Consider the following 13,579-nt stretch of genomic DNA (forward strand, 5'->3'; position numbering starts at 1 on the left):
CAGACCTTGGAGAACAAGGTCGAGGCTTTACACACATTAGCTGTGTGACCTTGGGTTGCTCCTACCCTCTCTGATGGCATGTTGTAACCCTATGGGACAGACACTGGTCCATCCCACTGTGTCCTGAGTGTTTGTGGCTCAAATAAGGCCCTGTCTCTGAAGCTTGGTGGGAGCCATCAAGGACCTAGTTGAGGATGTACCCTCTTCTACTGCACAGCCTGGGCACACGACTCCTCTATGAGAGCTCCAAGTGGCAGCCATGTTGTGTCCAGACCTGGGTACCTGCTGTGTATCTGTGGAAGTCTCTGCTCCTTTGTGTGTGTGTCTGGAAAAGTCTACTTCCCCATTTGTGCCCCTGTTTGTGCCACCTACACCATTTCAAATCCCTTATCAGGACCAACTTCCTGCTCCTGCCTGCCCCCCCTCCCCATAGGCCTGTAGGCCTGTACCCAGTGACTCTGCTGATACAGAGTGACCTTTCCCTGGGGACTCCACAGCCCCTCCTATAGAAAGCACCCCCTCATTTCCACACTCCCCCCAGAATGGGTGATGGTACTCTCCAGCTCTCCCCACCAGGTATCTGGCCTATAGCCAGATGGGGCCCACCTTCCCCTCATTCTCCAAAGGAAAAATTTCTATTTCAGCTTCTGCCCCTCCCTGCCCAGAAGGCAGGCTCTGTCATCCTGAGTCGTCCATCCTGGCACTTGGAGAAAAAAGTGAAGGATACTGTCATGGCAGTTAAGAGGAATTGAGCTTAGATTTCCTTTAGCTTGAGGAAGACAAGGTTCAAGGGAATGTGACAGGGGAAGACAAGGTAGAAGAGGATTTACATTAAAATTCTGTGTGACTTTGGACAATGCATTTATTCTTTCTGAGTCGATTTCCCCTTCTGTAAAATAGAAACAACAAAACAAGAGCTGCGAGGGTCAGATGCAGTAATCTTTGTAAACTGCAGAAAGCCAGTCTTTTGGGGCGGGGGGTGCTGCCTTCAAGCATCTGGCAGGCTTTTGTGTAGAAGAGGGTTTGCGCTTGTCCTTGTGGTCCTGGAATGCAGGGGCAGAGACCCAGGCAGTATGAAACACCCAGAACTGTCCAGTCACACAGCCTGGTTGTGCTCCAAGGTGCTCCTCCCTCCAGGCTCCCCACCCTTGGAGTGAGAGGTATAGTTGTGTGCATATGGGCCTTAGGACAATTTCACAGCCCTCTGACCTGACCCCCAACTTGGCCCTGGTGGGCATTGCCCCCTCCCCTAGGTGCATACCCTCCAACCACTTGGGTTAGTTCCCAGTTAGTTCCCAGGGGAGGTGATAGTATACACACACACACACACACACACACACACACACACACACACACATATATATATGTATATATATATGTGTGTGTGTGTGTGTGTGTGTGTGTATTGGGCCGGGGCAGGGGCAGGTTCACCAGTGTCCCAGGCTCAGCCTTCCATAGAACTTACTACAAAGCCTGCATAGGAAGTTCTGTCCCACTCTCCTCATGATAGATCAGTGGTTGCCAGGAGTTAGAGGTGGGGAGGAGAGTGTAACTATAAAGACATAGCATATGGGACTTTCTCTGGGTCACAGGTCTGTGTCTTGATTGTGGTTCCACAAACCTATACATGTTATAAAATTTCACAGAACTATATACAAAAGAAAAAAATGAAAAATGAGTGCATTTGGGGATGTCTGGGTGTCTCAGTCAGTTAAGTGTCTGACTCTTGATATTGGCTTCAGGTTATGACCTCACAGTTCATGAGTTTGAGCCCTGCATCCGGCTCTGCATGGGCTCTATGCTCTTATGCCTCTGCTTAAGATTCTGTCTTTCCCTCTGCCCCTCCTCTCTCTCAAAAAAAGAAAAAAAAGAAAAAAGAAAGAAAAGAAAAATGAGTATATTTGGTGAAATCCAAATAAAGTTTGTAGTTTTAAATGTCAGTTTCCTGGTTGTGATCATCACTATATGCACTGAGGGAAGCTGGGGAAAGGGTACACAGGAGCTCTGTGTCATTTTTGCAACTTCCATGTGAGTCCAAGATTATTAAAAATATATTTTTTTAAACACTGACTAAAAGACATATCAGTTGCAAGTTGTGGATCTTTGGATCCTGATTTGAACAAATCAACTGTAAAAATATTTATGAAATAATTAGGAAATTTGAATGACTGTACTTTTGATAATATTAAGGAATTATTGTTATTTTAGGATTTTTTTTGGTAAGTACTTGTCTTTTAGAAATATAAACAAAAGAATGTAAGGATGAAACAATCTGATGTCTAGGATTTGGAGGGAAAGTAGGTGAGGGTAGATATGAAACCAGATTGTCATGTGTTAAAAATTTTTTATGCTGAGTCATAGGGACTTGGGGTTTGTTATACTATTGGCTCTACTTTTGTATACATTTTAATATTTCAACAGTAAGTTGAAAATTATTAATGGCAATATATTTAAATTTTTTTTTTTTTTATTTTACAGAGAGAAAGAGAGTGCATGAGTCAGGGGATAGGAGCAGAGGGAGAGAGAGAGACTCTTAAGCAGGCTCTATGCCCAGCATGCAGCCTGATGCTGGGCTCCATCCCACAACCTTGGGATCATGACCTGAGCCAACATAGTCAGACGCTCAACTACTCAACTGAATGAGCCAGCCAGGCACCCCGAAACTTATAAACAGTAATAGGTAAACTTATTAACAATTAAATTACAGGGGCGCCTGGGTGGTGCAGTCGGTTAAGCGTCCGACTTCAGCCAGGTCACGATCTCGCGGTCTGTGAGTTCGAGCCCCGCGTCAGGCTCTGGGCTGATGGCTCAGAGCCTGGAGCCTGTTTCCGATTCTGTGTCTCCCTCTTTCTCTGCCCCTCCCCCGTTCATGATCTGTCTCTCTCTGTCCCAAAAATAAATAAATGTTGAAAAAAAAAAATTAAAAAAAAAATAAAAAAACAATTAAATTACACAATAATTATTACTTGTTTAAATAATAAGTATTTACTTATTAACAATAATTGAGTAAACTTATTAACAATAAGTTTTAAAAAGGAACCACACAAGGGCAGATTTCTAGGCCTCTCTCATAGAGATTCTGTTTCAGTATCTCTGGGGTGGGTCCAGGAATCTGCTATTTAGCAAGCTACCCAGGGATATTTATTCAGAAGACTAAGGTTTGAGAACCTGTGCTACAGATTGAATGCTTATATCACCCCATCAAATTCATATGTTGAAACCTAATCACCAGTGTGATGGTATTTGGAGGTGGGGCCTTTGGGAGGTGAGGACGATATGAGGGTAGAGTCCCTCAGGAATGAGATTAGTGTCCTTGCAAAAGAGACCCCAGAGAATACCCTTGCCTCTTCTCCCATGTGAGGACACAGCAAAAATATGGCCATCTGTGATCCAGGAAGCAGGTCCTCACAAGACTCTGAAGCTGTGAATGCCTTGACTTTGGGCTTCCCAGCCTCCAGAACTGTGAAAAATAACTTTGTTGTTTTTAAGCCAACCAGTCTATGGCATTCTGTTACAGCAGCCTGGACAGACTAAGACAACCGTTTCCTGTTCCCTGTTTTACTTGTGGGGCAGAGTCAAGCTGGAGGCCCTCCCAGAGGGCCGGGGTGCTGTCTTCTAGTAATGATAGTAGTAAATTAGTGTAAACATCTTACAGAGACAGCATGGTGGAGTGAAAACAGTATACCCACTGCATTCATTTGTTCATTTATTCATTCATTCCATAGTATTTACTGAGGACTCATCGGATGTCAGGCACTGCATTTGGCAGACACGCTGTATTTGCCCTTGCTTTGTGGGTGCTGACAAAAGCCTCAGTCTTGTGAGGATTTTCTACCTGGTCCAGGTGTCCCATTTCACAGCTCATACAACTGAGGCTACACTAAGGTGCCTGGCTGGTTCAGTCAGTAGTGCATGGGACTCTTGATTTCCGGTGTGTGAGTTCAAGCCTTACTCTGGGCACGGAGCTTACTTAAAACAAAAAGGAAAACAAAAACCTGAGGCTACAGAAGATCATTACATGCAACCGAAAGAGATCTGCTCTTAAAGGGGAAAGTCCTTGACTATCATCACTTGGTCTAACTTCCTCAGAGTAAATGGGAAACATGAGGCACAGGGAGTGAAGGGGATGGGCCCAAAGATAAATAATGACAAAAAAGCCATTCAGTGACCTTTTTATATACCTGTGCTTGAGATGCATTTTCTCATTTCTTCCTCTCATCAACCCTGGGAGGGAGAGAGGTTTGTCTTTCTAGGGCTGTGAATTGTCCTTCCCTCCAGAGGGAGAGAAGAAGGAGTGGGCAAGAGAGAAAGAGGTTACGCTCAGGGGGAAGAAGGCAGTGGGCACGTTAGGATGACACCCCACGCTCTGCCCGACAGCTCTCTCTGGGAGGACCACTAGGTCCCATCTTAGCTTCGTTTCCTGGAGGTGGGAAAACTCCTCCCAGCCAGAAAGCAGCAGTTCGGGCAGTGGGTGGGGCCCTGCTTCTAGGACTCCCACTGCATCCTGTGGAGTCTGAATTCCACAGCAAGTACAGCCCGTGACTTCCACAGTTGTTACCCAGCTCCCCACGGGGCTGCATTTAGGGTTTTTTTCAAGAAACAGCTTAAGGAGTGCAGCTTTGCCCCAGGCTAAGGGAGATAAGAGTTCGCTCTCCTCTTCCGGGGAGTCTTCTTTCATCACACCAGCTGCCTGGAACCAATCCTCCTCACGGGGGAGCCCTCGGCACAGAAAGTTCTTTAGTGCTTTGCAGAAAGTTCTCAGGACTTCCTGGTGGAGCCCAGGAGATTGTCTTCCCCTTTGGACCGTAAACCCTGAAAAGTGGGCTGTTCCTTATGTTACTCTCTCCTTGGAACCCTGTAGCAACAACTGACAGTTGTAAGGAACTTTTTGGTTTACAAAGTGCTTTCACCTCTCTGGTCATTTTTGAGTCCTGTGACAAACCTGGGAGGCAAGCAATGGCTCCAAAAGGTTTTCGAAATGACTTGGCCAAGAGCCACAGCCTGAAAATGGTGGAGCTGGGACCCAGCCTCCTAACTCCAGTCATGGGTCTACCCCCTGTCCCACACATGAGTGTTTAGCACATGTACTGTTTAAGAGCTACCTCATATGACCCACTGGTAAATCAGGGAGAGAACAAATTGGCTTGGAAGGGAGCTAGACACTTTTCTAAAAACGGTCTCCTGGGAAAGTAGATGATAGCACAGACATTTGTGCCTGGATCCATGTTAGAGTATTAACAGCATTAAGTTCGCCCACCATCCTCAGTAACCTTGACACCACCTTAGATTTCTCACTCACTTTTTTTTTTTTAATGTTTATTTATTTTTGAGAGAGACAGAGTGTGAATGGGGGAGGGGCAGAGAGAGAGAGAGAGAGGGAGACACAGAATCTGAAACAGGCTCCAGGCTCTGAGCTGTCAGCACAGAGCCCAACGCGGGGCTCGAACTCATGAGCTGTGAGATCATGACCCGAGCCGAAGTTGAACGCTCAACCAACTGAGCCACCCAGGCGCCCCACTCACTCACTCTTTTGAGACCCTTGCAAAATCTGTCGGCACAGGTCATATTCCGCACATTCTACAGATATAGCACCCAGGAGAGAAAGTCATTAAGGTGAGCTGCAGGTAGAAGGGGAAAAAAGAGAAAGACACAAAAAGGAGACAAGATACAGAGAGAAGGGGTTCAGGAAAAGAAGGCTATCTGAGGGTCACTTGAGTGGAGGGTCTCTGCCTCTGGGAAGCAGGTATATGGTAGACTACCACTGAGATACCCAGAGCTTCTGTGACCTTGAAAGCAATTCCCTCCCCACAGGGGTGCCCAGAGGACACAGTGCAGGCTGCTGGCTCTGAGACAAACTGAGAAGGGTGAGAAAGTCCCAGCCAATCAATCCCAGCTCCAATGGGGTGTGAGTCTCCCAGCAAGCTCTGTAGCTGAGTTCTCATCCATCCCCCATGCCTGCCCAGCTACCATACATCATCCCCCTCTGCTCCCTCACCACAGGCAAGAGCAAATATGCACAGGATGGATAGAGAGCTTCAGCCTACACGGGCAACACACAATTCTCTGTACAGCTGCAGGGTCCAGGCACAGATAATCCAGTGCAACAGATAATCCAGTATTTGGCTCCAGGGGTCACAAGCTGGGGAAATCTCAGCTCTCAAAATCATACAAGGAAGCCATCTGGACTCCAAGAGTCTGGGAAGGCCTCTGCTTTCCTCTGTTGTCCTTCAAAGTCCTTACCTGGGACTTGCTAGGAATAGCCAGTCTCACCCCAGGTGAGACTCTTCCAAGGAGAGAGTAACATAAGGAACAGAAACTCTCTTCCAAGGAGAGAGTAACATAAGGAACAGAAATCTTTCCTAGAAGCAGACAATAAGCCCAACCATTGTTTTTCAGATAGTTACAGTTGGGTTGCCTGGCACCAAGGTGCAGAGAAAATTTGCTACAAAGAGATAGAAGGAATGTTGCTACCAACACCCTGTGTGACATTGGGAAAGTCATGTTGCCTGGTCTGGGGCCCTTTCCTTCAGGTGTATAATCACTACTTTATTGCAGGGGTTCCCAAACCAGGCTGAACTGTAAACTTACCTGGAGATTTATTTTTTAAATAGTTTCCCAGGCCTCCCCTCAGACCAAAAGAATCCATATTTTAGTGGTGGGGCCCAAGAATCAACATCTTTGACAAGCTCTTTAGGTGTTTTTGATGCCCAACCAGGTGGGAAAATTATACGCTTTAGGCCTCTTAAAGCTGTCAAACTGTTCAATCTAATGAGCTAAGTAAGCAGAGTTCTATAATCTGGAAGAATTTGGTCTCCGATAAGCCATCTACAAATAATCAGGCAGGCCCCACACCTTGGCCTGAAACTCCAAGTGTCAACTGGCTCCTGACCCAGATGTCAGCTCCTAGGTGCTGGATTTATTTGCCTGCCCCTACCACTCTCTCCCCTGTCCTACGTATGGGCACTGATCATCAGGACAGATAAATAGTGCTCATTCCAACCTGTATACTCTGGTCTGGGCTTAACCCAGCCTTCCCCTCCTGGCTCCTATCAGCCAGTTTGTGAATCCAGCCTTGAGAGCCCCAAATTCCTACTGCCATGCTCTCTGACCTGATAACTATTGCTCAAGTCTCTTTATATTCATAGAAAAGAATTTCTTGAAATGAAAACATAGTGCAGGAAAAATAGCACAATAGAAACTTGTGTTTAGAAGTAGGTCCATATTCTAGAAGTAGATCTGTGTTCTAAAAGTGGAAGATCCCACCTCCTCCATGTAGAGATGTCTGCCTTGAAAAAATGAAGTATTTAATCTAGCAGCTATGATTCTGCTGCACTTTTATTATGTGTGAAGCATAGAGCTAAACACTCTACATATGCTATCTCATTTAATCCTTTTCTTTTGAGATAAGACTTTTTTTTTTTTTTTTTTAATTTACAGATGAGAATACAAAGACTCAGAGAAGTTGGGTAACTTGTCCAAAGGAAGACCTGGGATTCTAATTTACACCTAATTCTTAACATCTATGACGCTGTTTCCCCAGTATCCTCATTTGTAAAATGGGAGTAACATTGTCTTCATGGTATTGTTGAAAGAGATCAAACGGAAGAAACTTAAGTAATGGAAGCAAACATCTCAGAGTCTCCTGGGAGACATGTACCAAGAGAGGTTCAGCAAAACACCTCTCTGCTCCCTTCCTTCCCCTGAAAAATATTAGATCTGTCAGCTACTTCTACCAGAACAGAGGAAGGCCAAATTGGGAGAATAAATGTGGGTTGAAGAAATAAGAATGTAAGGTGGGGATTCATGCCAAATCATAAATGTAGGCATAATAACAATACTAGGCAAAAGTAATCTGGGGATCACAGCGGATCCCAAGAGTCCAAATGATGCAGCAGTGATGTTTCAAACCAAGGCAAGGGTTTTTTTTTGGGGGGGGGGCAGTGGTTAAATGAAATGCTTGAGGGGGTACCACTTATCTCTGATAACTGCCATGGCAGATGTAGAAGACTGAGGAAAAGTGAGTATCACATCTGTTGAGAGGGAGACAGCTTCTGGGCAAGAGTCAAGGTTCAAGTCAAGATGTGATGGGAACACTGTGATGGAAACCAGCCAGGTGACATGAAATCAGGATACGTGTAGAAGCCTTGAAGTCAAGAGTTCCAGGTAGGAAGAGCCATGTTTGACAGCTGATTGTGGGGAGATAGTCGAGGGTGGGAGTGGGGACGTGAGAAAAGGGCAAGGTGGAGGGGTTACTAAGGTGATCTCAGTGAGTGGCAGTGTGAGGAGATGACTGCCAGGTGGGCCATGACAATTCCTGAAGGACCGTCACCCTAAATCCACTCTGGTCATCCCAGTAGGTGACCTTAGGCTCAGCTCCAGGCCCCAGTGGTGAGGCAGTCTTTCCATAAGCAGGTGTTAGGGTTTTCAGTCATCTCAGGAAAGACAGAAGGCAGCTTAATCTGCAGCAGAGGCTGCCAGGCAACTTGAGAGCTGTTGTCATACCCCAGCAGGAGAGGCTGTGAGGTAGAAAAGTGAACAGAGTTTGCTGGGAGGCTCCGCTATGGTGGGCAGAAAGAAGTCCAGCAAGATGACAGGAGTGAGGGGTGGCTAGGTCTCAGTGCTGGTTGGGGAAGAACTTACCATCACTCAGACCTGTTTCAGCAGGGCTCACGTCAGCTAGCAGGGTGGACAGCTCCCAGACCCTGGAAGTTTTCAAACAGTTGCCCAGTGGCTAGGAGATGCTGTAGAGAGTTGCCATCATGGCAGGAGGTTAAACTAGACCACGGTTTTTCAGCCTTTCTTGGGAACTGTTTCTTCAAATGACAGCTTAGGCGAAGTCCAGTAAATACAACACTGCTTCTCAGGTTGAATTTGGGGTAAGGACCAGGCTCCCAGGATTCCCACCTCTAAGGAACTGTTGGCATTTCCTGAAGCACAGTTGAAAACTAGCAACTGGACAGTCTCTAAGATCCTCTCTCTCTCTCTCACTCTCTCTCATCTGTCTACCAATTATCTATCTATCTTAGGCTCCATGCCCAGCCCGAAGGCCAATGCAGGGCTTGAACTCACAACCCTGAGATCAAGACCTGATCTGAGAGCATGAGGCAGATGCTTAGCCAACTGAGTCACCAAGGTGCCCCTCTAAGATCCTTTTAATTAATTTCTTTGTTTATTTTGAGAGAGGCAGAGGCAGAATCCCAAGCAGACTCCATGCTCTCAGTCCAGAGCCTGATGTGGGGCTTGATCCCACAAACCTTGAAATCATGACCTGAGCCAATATCAAAAGTCACATGCTCAACTGAATGAGCCATCCTGGCACCCCTAAGATCCTTTTATTCATTTATTTTTATGTTTATTTTGAGAGAGAGAGAGTGAGCAGGGGAGGGGCAGAGAGAGAGGGGAGAGGGAATCCCAAGCAGGCTCTGTGCTGTCAGCATAGAGCCCGACGTGGGACTCAATCCCACAAACCTAAGATCATGACCTGAGTGGAAACCAAATGTTGGGAGCTTAACTGACTGAGCCACCAAGGTACCCCGGCTAAGATTGTTTTTATTTTATTTTTTTATTTTTTATTTAAAAAAAAATTTTTTTTAACGTTTATTTATTTTTGAGACAGAGAGAGACAGAGCATGAACAGGGGAGGGGCAGAGAGAGAGGGAGACACAGAATCTGAAACGGGCTCCAGGCTCTGAGCTGTCAGCACAGAGCCCAACGCGGGGCTCGAACTCACGGACCGCGAGATCATGACCTGAGCCGAAGTCAGACGTTTAACCGACCAAGCCACCCAGGCGCCCCTAAGATTGTTTTTAATGTTAAAATTTGGTAAGCCTTGGGGCGCCTGGGTGGCTCAGTCAGTTAAGCATCCGACTTCAGCTCAGGTCATGATCTCACACTCTGTGAGTTCAAGCCCTGCATCGGGCTCTGTGCTGACAACTCAGAGCCTGGAGCCTGCTTCAGATTCTGTGTCTCCCCCTCTCTCTGCCCCTCCCCTGCTCATGCTCTGTCTCTCTCTGTCTCAAAAATAAATAAAAACATTAAAAATAAATAAATAAAATTTGGTAAGCCAAGACTGGAGCTTGAACATGCTGTGCTGGTACCTTAAAATAATTGTCTTGCTCCAAAAGTTTGGACATTGTCTCTCAGTTCTTCCTGCTTACATACCCTGAAGCTGGTTGCTTCCTCTGATGGCCCCATGGTTTTGTTTTCTATGTGCAGCCTCCATAATAAGAGCAAGCAAAATGCCCGCTGCCTGGGGCTGGGACATAATCACAGTGTGTTTGCCAGGGCTAGATCTCATTGTGCAAGGGATGTTTATAGACACAGGTGGTCTGGGCTGAGCAGTCATCCAAGAGGAATTTATTCAACATTCGCTGGGTATTTTCTCTCTGTGCTAGGCTTCATGGGAAGATAATGTCCAATAAGACGTGATCCCTGTCTCCGAAAAGCATCCAGTCTATGGGAGAGACAGCCTTGTAAATGTGGAGCACAAAATGCCGGGGAGTCACAGAGGAGCACATGATGGGCAGCAGGGAGTGGGGCAGATGTCAGGGAAGGCTCTGGATGCTTAAGTGGAGTTTTGAAAGACATAGATGAATTAACTTGATGAAGGGGAAATGGGCAGTTGAGGCAGGCAAAAGTATCTAAAAAGACCAGAACAGTGGTAAGAAGAGCACAGTGTATTCAAGGAACTGCTGGTCATCCAGAATGTCTGGAGCTAAGGCAGTGGGTGGGGGTCTAGCACAAGATGAGCCTGGAGAAGTTGACCAGATCCTGAAGCTCCTGTGTCCTGTGAGCTGATCCAAAGGGCCTTGGTTCTGAAAGCTCTAGGGAGCCCGGGAGGATTCATAATGCTTCAAACCAATGTTTCTTGCAGCCCTTCTAGTTCCTGAGGTCCAGAGAGTTCAGAGGTAGCCCTGTGAATGTGAGGGATATGAGCCTGCTCAGTGGACGTTACCAACGACACCATTAAGTCTGGGGCCTGGACAGTCACTTTCTATTCCTGGCTTGGCTCCTGATGCAGACAATGACCTTTAAGCCACCTCTTCTCTTTCTGTGCCCTGAGCCTCTCCTTCAGCAGAACAGGGACAAAAATGCTGCCACCACCGTGCCACATTAGAATTGCCAAGACCAGAGTGTTCCATGCAGCACAAAGCAAGTTCTCCTTAGAACACGAAGCCTTTTGAAATAAAGTTTGGAGAAATCAGAAATGTTTAACGCATGCATTTTGTTCTTTAGTTGACAGCAGGAAGATTGGCATACCTGTGTCTCAGAGCAAGGGCTGATTCAAGAGCCACCCATGACTTCCCAGGGCCTGAGCTGGCTGCTGGAGCTGGGGTTAGGGGTAACTGGGAGGCTGCCATCTTATCTGAGCTGGAAGTAGGGGAGGACAGGGTTGGTGTAGAGGGCAGCAGAGCATCTCACCAACTAGCAGGTTCCTGCTGTCCTCACAGGGTTGTGAGGATTGAGATAATCCATGCAAAGGGCTTACACAGCGCCTGACACGTGGTGAGCCTCCAGTCATCTATGCTAGTGGTTACTGCTAACGTGTATATATTGTGAGGTCAGCTCTGAACTCATCGGGCCTTTCTGTATGGAGCACATATTCTTTGAGACCTTGATATCGTCTACCTCTTATTCTCTATTACAAGCCAAAATCTTCATGGTGGGTGCCATGATCTGGCAAGATGTGCATCCCCACAGTACCCAGCAGTGTTCTTTAGCCTTCCTTGCCCCTCTTCTGAGATGGCACTGGCCTTATAGTAGTTCATGTCAGGGTCTCACTTGCTGAACTGTGAGCTCCTCAAGGGAATGAACCTATATACTGCACCCGGAAACACTCATGTTTAGCTTGACCCTGCTTCAAGTCCTCAGCACTTGTTCTCTCTACCTGGGGCTTATCCTCAACTCATGTATCAACTACCACCTCTGCTGAGTGGGCTCTCCTGACCACTAAGTTACTGCCTCCACTCCACATTCTAGCACACTATTTTTTTTTTTTTTAATTTTCATAGCACTACCAGTATTTGAAATAATCTTACTGGTTTATTCATTTGTCTTCTCCACAAGGAGATAAGCTCCATGAAAACAGGGGCCTTATTTATCTTGTCTGTTGTATTCCCCAGTTTTCCTAGAACTGTGCTTGGCATACAATAGGTGCTCAAAAAATATTAACGGATGCTGAATCAATGCTAAATCAAATGACTGGGGGTGGGCATTTATACCTCTCCTCCAAGACTGAATAAGGTCAGGGTTGTAGAGACTACAAAAAACAGAACATGTGGTTCCTGCTTCCAAACTGGTTGAAGAAAGAAGCAGAAGAACTAAGACCAGGTGCCAGATATGAAGCACGATGGCAGAGGGAAAAGAGACTCAGGCTGCGGCCAGAACACAGCTTGAGGGCAGGGACCATCCTACTCATCTTCCTACATGGCGGTTGGAGTAAGCGCTCTGTGAGTGCCTGCTGAATTGTCCTGGGCAGACAGCCCACTGTGGTAATGCCAGCGGACTGGTGAGATACAGACACTGTGTAGAAGCTGGCCTTGGTTTTGCAGATATTACTACTCAGTAAGTTCCAATCTGTGGATGTGGAGAGATTCACTTAAATTCAGAGTATTTAAATATAGGTACACATACAAGATCATGTTTTGGCTAAAATCCATGTTATTTATTTATTCAACAAACAACTCAGTATCATCTATGTTCCAGGCCATGTCCTTGGCACTGGGAATGGAGATAAACTCTGGCCCTCAAGGAGCTCACAGTCTAGTGGGGAAAAAAAGATACATACATAAATAATTATACTTTAAAGTACATAAAGGGAGACCACTATGGGAGGCAAGAGCAAAGGAACCAATCCTAAGGTTAATGTCCGTAGGAAAGAAAGATCTGGCTAATGGGAGGGTTTTTTTTGTGAAGAACAGATAAGGCAATGGTTCTCAAAGTGTGACTGGTGAATTACCTACATCCCAATCATCTGGAGCACATCTTAAACGCAGATTCCCAGCACCTTCTGAAAAGATTATGATTCAGCAGGGTGGGGGACCTGAGAATCTGCATTTTAAAGTGCTCTAAGTAATTCTACTGCAACTTAAAGTTTGAGAACTTGTGAGATAAGGTTTGCTCTTTACACCAGAATGAAGAACGATTTCCGCATCTGAAACACTGATTTGGTCTTTAATGACAGGAGGGGGAGTAGAAAAGAGTGGTATTGACATTTATGAAGCTCTACTGTAGTCTACGTGTAAGTCTGTTTAAATTCTCACAGTAATCCTACGAGGTAGATATTATTATGGTCCACATTTTACAGATGGAGAAATAGAATCAAAGGCTTTAGATAATTCGTTCAACATTACAGAGCTAATGAATCCCAACACGACATCTGAGCCCAGATTCACTTAACTCTAAAACTCGTCCACTTCCCGTAACACCATGTCGCACCAGGGTACAAATTTATTGACTGTCACAATTTTCTTTTGGTTCTTTGCCAGATCTTGCCAGGTAAGTTATAAAGAGCAGCCAGATGGCATTCTGACCATGTCCAATATAACTGTCCATGTATACATTCTTTGCTGGCAAGTGG

General features: G+C 46.0%; 1 long non-coding RNA gene across 1 annotated transcript; it reads right to left on the reverse strand.

The window, feature by feature from the left end:
* Nucleotides 1–10,334: 10,334 nt before the first annotated feature.
* Nucleotides 10,335–11,540, reverse strand: LOC121027068 (uncharacterized). Its single transcript, XR_005788538.1, has 2 exons — nt 11,422–11,540; nt 10,335–10,913 (listed from the first exon to the last, which is right to left on the reverse strand). It is a non-coding gene; the product is annotated as an uncharacterized LOC121027068 (long non-coding RNA).
* Nucleotides 11,541–13,579: the final 2,039 nt, after the last annotated feature.

This window comes from Herpailurus yagouaroundi, unplaced genomic scaffold (genome assembly GCF_014898765.1).
Source record: "Herpailurus yagouaroundi ecotype Mexico unplaced genomic scaffold, PumYag 77, whole genome shotgun sequence".
In the NCBI taxonomy this organism is placed as follows: domain Eukaryota; kingdom Metazoa; phylum Chordata; class Mammalia; order Carnivora; family Felidae; genus Herpailurus; species Herpailurus yagouaroundi.